This window comes from Miscanthus floridulus, chromosome 10, assembly GCF_019320115.1.
Source record: "Miscanthus floridulus cultivar M001 chromosome 10, ASM1932011v1, whole genome shotgun sequence".
NCBI classification, from domain to species: domain Eukaryota; kingdom Viridiplantae; phylum Streptophyta; class Magnoliopsida; order Poales; family Poaceae; genus Miscanthus; species Miscanthus floridulus.
In genome coordinates this window covers 86597693-86603580 of record NC_089589.1, presented here as the reverse complement: position 1 = coordinate 86603580, position 5888 = coordinate 86597693, and the positions used below count along the sequence as shown (strand labels likewise).

Here is a 5888-nt window from a genome sequence, read left to right as displayed (position 1 = left end):
CTTTCACCTCCACCTGTTTCCAAAACCACAAAGTCTATGGGAACATATGATTGTCCTACTCGTATGATTGCATCTTCAAGAACTCCCTTGGGGTAGCAGAGTGACTAATCTGCAAGCTATAAATGCATATTTGTGTACAACAAAGGATCTCCTAGGATTTTCTCATAAATTACCTTCAGCATGATGTTGATACTTGCTCCAAAGTCATAGATAGCTTCTTGGAAGATGTGAGGTCCAATGGCGATGGGGATGTCAAGTCTCCCTGGATCGCTCTTCTTGTCAGATAGGGAATAATCTATCCACCTTCCTGTCAATGGCTTCATGTAGTAGTAAGCTACATTGTGAATATCGACAAGATTTGTAGTTTCTAGATCTTCCAGTTGCTCCAAAATCTTATCTTTATCGGATGGAGGAACAGTAGCTGCCAGCTGAGGTATTTGTGATTCTATTATTTTATTAAAGCTATGTTGGTTCTTAATGGAAGAAGCAAAGCTATCCATTCTATTGCTTATATTTTCTAGAATTTTATCATTAGTAGCTACCTTCTTAGATAATCCTTCCATGTGTCTAGATTGGCTAGCAATTAATTCTCTCAAGGGTAGTTGATTGAAGTTATTATAATTGTTACATTGGTAGTTACTTTGGTAGTTTGGCCTCTATTGCTGGTTCCATCCTTGATTTTGTAGAGGACGATAGTAGTTGTTGACAAAGTTCACATCCTCATGAATTTCAGGGCAGTTGTTCCCTGAATGCCTAGTGTTTCCACACTCTTCACATGTCATGTGAGAATCATGAATGTGCATGATTTCTTTCTTTTCATTAGCTCGGTCTTCGAGCTTCTTCATCAGTAGGTCTAGCTTGGCAGATAGCATGTCTACCTCCTTGAGTTGATGCATACCTCCACCCCTCTTGCGGGTCTAAACGCATTCTTCATTCCAACCTTGGTTGGAGGCCATATTCTCCATGAGAGCTGTCGTAGCTAGAAGTGTGAGTGATAGGAAAGTACCTCCAACAGCAACATCCATAGTCTCATGGGTACTGTTGGTCACCCCATGGTAGAATGTCTTCATAAGTAGCTAATTTTCCATCCCATGATGGGGACATTCTGCAATGTAGTCTTGAAAGCGTTCCTATGCCTCAGGGATACATTCGTTATGTTGTTGCTAAAAACTTGAAATTCTCCCATGCAAAGCATTGGTCTTGCCTGTGGGAAAGAACTTTGCTAGGAAGGCAGTGGAGCAGTTATCCCACGTAGTATTTCAATCTTTGTTGCTGTAGAACCACTGGTTCACCTTCCCCAAAAGTGAGAATGGGAAGAAGCGAAGTAGTATGGCATCCTTGGTTACTCCTTTAATGGTGAAAGTGCTCTAGATCTCCAGGAAGTGTTGGAGATGTGCACTCGTATCTTCATGTGCCTTTCCACAAAACTGGCTAGCTTGCACCATGTTGATGAGAGATGGCTTGAGCTTGAATCCATTGTCTCCAACATTGACATTAGGTCTAGTACGGATATTGGCAGTGGTTGGAGCAGAGAATTCACGAAGAATGGCTTCAAATTCTGGTGTTAAGCTTCACCTTATCCAGTTGTCTTCCGATTCTGAAGCTAGGACTTTCTTGAGTTTGACTCTAGTTCTTCTGATTAATGCTTTAGGATCTTCAATGTAGTTTGTCAGAAGGTTAAAACCGATCATACATTACCCTGCATAAGATACACATCTAGACAAAACAAGGGTAAGCCAATTTGAGCAGAGGTCAGCGGTTTATCTCGATCACATCAATAAGCATAAGTTTATCAATACTTCCTTTGTCTAGCTACCTTCCCCAGCAACGACGGCAGAAATGCTTGTTAGTATTTATTAACTTATCACTTGTTTTAGTAGCCACCTATTAATTACCTACATCTCCTAACATTACTTTACTAGGTTGTCATCCCTAGTGATGGTGCCAGAGATGCTTATTGGTACTGCCTAGCATCACAACTAGAATGATACTAAGTAGTTCTTTATCATTTTATGTGACTAGAAGGAATACAAAGATATATGAATGGAAAGGAATTTACAAGCGCACAGATAATTATACCATTGTACCACTTCACCCAGGAGTATTCTAGGTATCGTTATTTATATTTTACCATAGGGAAGGTCTAGCATGGACAAGTATTGATAACTTATACTATTGATGGAGAAGTAAACCAGAACCAATATTCTACTCATAACAGGAGTGTCATAGGATAATATATATATATGATAAGTATTAATCATCAATAATGATAAATCACTCAGAGTACTCCTTTCTATGGCATTAGCTTGGTCAGGTAGAATATTAGAGGAATAATTCTTAAGTCATTCTTAATTACAAGTCAAAGCATACATTGATTAGTGCAATTACACCTAGTAATCATGGCTAAGATCATCTTTATATCTGCACATAAGGGATATTACTAAGCAAGATTAAGAACAGAGCTTGTCTTCATTCATAACTAGATCCTACTTGTATACCTATATTTGAGGAGTGGACTACAAAGGACTCAACGGGAGTGTCACATTCGCAATCTACCACATGGCCTAGAATATAGGGTGTATCCGCAGATAAACAATGTATAAGCACCACGCTTACACAATGTCGACCACTCACCCCATGTACTTTTGAGCGAGTGCAATACGAACTTATGCATAAACATAATGATAAACTCGCTATACTTAGTATATAATCAAAGTAGACAAAGAACATTATAACAAAGAACATGAATAAGATGAATACTAATATTGTCATAACAATTGTAGCAAGCATATAAAAATAATGGAGATACAAAAGAGAGGGGGTACAAGGATTATTCCAAACCACGCTCTTGACATGATCGGGAATCCAAGTGAAGCCTGCTTACCTCCCTCTAGATCTAACCTAACTAGCTATGCCCTAGAATTGATGGAGCTCTGAGGATGATTAGAGTTTCTGTCTTCTCAAATGACTTGATGCCTCAGGGTGGTGGCAGGGCTAATATATATAGGCTAGAGTGTGCAATGTGAGCCCTTGAATCAAACCGACTTAAGGAACAGCATAGATGCAACCTAGGAGGTGGTGGAGAACCTACATTGCAACGCGGAGTCCGATAGGTGGGCCTAGGGGATGGGCGGCATGTAGGTGGGGCTAGGCGGCCCCACCTAGCATCCTCTGCCTCTCCACCTTGGTATGGTGTCCTTAGGTGTCCTCTAGAACCTTCTAGTGTCCGTTTCGCAGTGGATAAGCGCAATTAAATCTGACATGTAGGTCCACCTTGATGGTTTTCTGGTTAAGCCCTATAGAAAATATAGATTCACCAAAATTATAGAATTTATTAGTTTAAACCCCTAGACCTTTGTTAGTGATCATATTTATGCTCTTATTCATGTTTCTTTGATGGTTTATAATGGTTGTTAACTACCGTCAACAACAGCCAATGATCGCATACAGGTGTTTGTCTCCAGGATCACAATCTAGTGCATAACAACCATAGGCTAAGATAAACCATAACAACAATATAGCAAGTATAATGTTGCACAAAGCATAAGATAAGTAAAGTCAAGGAAGAATATAAATATAAGAGGAAAGTCTTACAAAGATAGAGAAATACAAGATTATACCAGACCTCCTAGGAGACCAGATCGAGAAACCCAGAGACTAAGCTCACTACTCACTCTACTCCCAACTATACTAACACTACTACATCTTGAGAGAGTGGAGAGGCTTGCCCCTTATGGTGTGTCTTGAATGAGAGGGAGTGAGGGGGTATTTATAGGTGGAGGTGGAGTAGGGGATACTCTAGTGCCACATCATTGATCCAGGTGACATCTCCTCCTTGCCCTTGGATCAAACCAAACTTGAACCGCCATTGATCAATGGTGTGGATGTAGTAGGATGCATGCCTCCATGCATAGATGCGGTAGAAGAAAACTGAGCCCAGTTAGCTCCATAGGTAGTTTGGCCGACCTCCCAATGATAGGTGGGCCCTCCCCCTTTCTTCTAGAAGCATGTCCCACATGTCATAAGGTGTGTATGATTCATGTTCTTTAGTTATCATGTCGGCTTGCTTCTCATGTGGGTCCATGGATCCATGTGATCACCTCTTTAGCCAATGAGAAAAAGAAGCTTGGGATCCTAGGGTGGAGATTGACTCTTGAGTGTGTGGGAGGATCATAGGAGTTTGGGGAGGCTGATAAGCTCCATGGGGAGGTTAGGCGATGGCCATTTGTGGCCAATCAGGCCCATCTTCTGCATGCAACTTCTAGAAGCATTGCCCATCATGGTGACATTTGTGGATGGCTTGTTGGGCCTAGGTAGGGGTCGGGCGACCCCTACATGTGGGTCCATAGGTTCAACTTTCTTCAATTTATGGCATCCTGCATACAAATGATCAAGGTACATGTGGAACTAGTTATTGGATAAAATATGCTCATGACATGTTATTCCCCCTTTGAAACCAAGGCTATTGATGGTGTTTTGAGGACATAGATTTATGACATTTTCAACATCAACACCCTCCCGTTAGGTGTAGTGGCGACGGCATGACATAGGACATCAGTAGTGGTGGAGGCATAGTCGTCGCCTCCCACGTCGTGCTGGATATACCTAGAGCTACCTAGAGAGGGCCTGTCCCCACCACCACCGCCCTCACCACACCCTCAACCGGGGCGCCGCCTCCTCTCCCCTCGGCCCCTCGAGTGAGCAGTCATCGAGGCACCCCTCTGTGCTCATCATACCCTTGGTTAGGATGCCATAGGGGTCGTGTTCACTGCTATCCATTCGTCCTCAACCACCACCACTGCATGTGGTGGGAGATTCAAGCTCCGCTGACCCATCTTAGAGGGTGGCAGCGATAGATTTAGCTCACCATGTATGGGGGCAGAGAAGGGGCAGTGCCACCACAGGTTTAGATCTGGCACTGCCATGATGTCCTACAACACTGCCATTGTTCAGGTGCCCCAAGTCCCGTGCCTCTACGGATCTAGATTCCTCCACTACTACAGATTGATATACCGCTATCGTCACTTTCATTGCCGTAGTGATAGAAGTGATGGTGTGATACTTCCACTGTCGATTGGAATGACAGCGAGGCCTCCTAGGAATGAAACTAGAAGTTCAGACTTCTACCACCAACAGGTTAACAATAGATGCGGCAGTGGTATTGGGGTTGCATTTGATCCATCGCATGAAAAGCCAGGCTGACTAGAATACAAATTTTGTCTGCCAGCCCTAAACTAGCGTTTGGTCAACCAACAATAAATTTAGTGTGATTGTTGAATTGCCTCAACTTCCAAGGCTGTCAAATCACTATTACTTCCGCTAGCTGAAGCCTAAGAGCCATACCCACTGCTCTACATATACTTCAAGCCTAGTGCCTTCTGAAATGAGCCCTCTTCTTTATCCATCATCCCCTTCTCTTCCAATCTACAAAGAAAATGTCGGACAACCCCATCAAGTTTCCATGTAGCCCATCGTCCAGTGAGGACGACTTGCCTACCCACCACTCCTCTGAGGAGGATGTCTCCTCCAATGACTAGATATCATCTGATTATAGTCCTCCGTGGAGCTCCAATAAGGAGGACCCAGAGGAAGAGGATGAGGAGGACGAAGATGGGGACAATGCAGATGCCGATGCTGTCACCATTGACAACAACAATGATGATGACGACTCCGACTCTAACTCCAACTTTGACTCGCCTCCTCGCAAGTGAGCGTACGAGAGGATCATATTTAGATTAAGTAGTTTATAGTTAGTATAAGTTGTTTTAATATTTTTGGTTAGTTATTATGCTTCTAGACGAGTACAATCATATACTCGTCCAAATTGCATCTATATGTTAGATATATATAATGAATCAATGAAAAAAATCTATTCATGCAGACTTGAT

At 42.5% G+C, this 5888-nt stretch overlaps 1 non-coding gene across 1 annotated transcript; it reads left to right on the top strand.

Moving 5' to 3' along the window:
- The first annotated feature begins 1086 nt into the window (after positions 1-1086).
- LOC136490379 (small nucleolar RNA R71) lies at positions 1087-1195 on the top strand. Its single transcript, XR_010767671.1, has one exon. It is a non-coding gene; the product is annotated as a small nucleolar RNA R71 (small nucleolar RNA).
- Positions 1196-5888: the final 4693 nt, after the last annotated feature.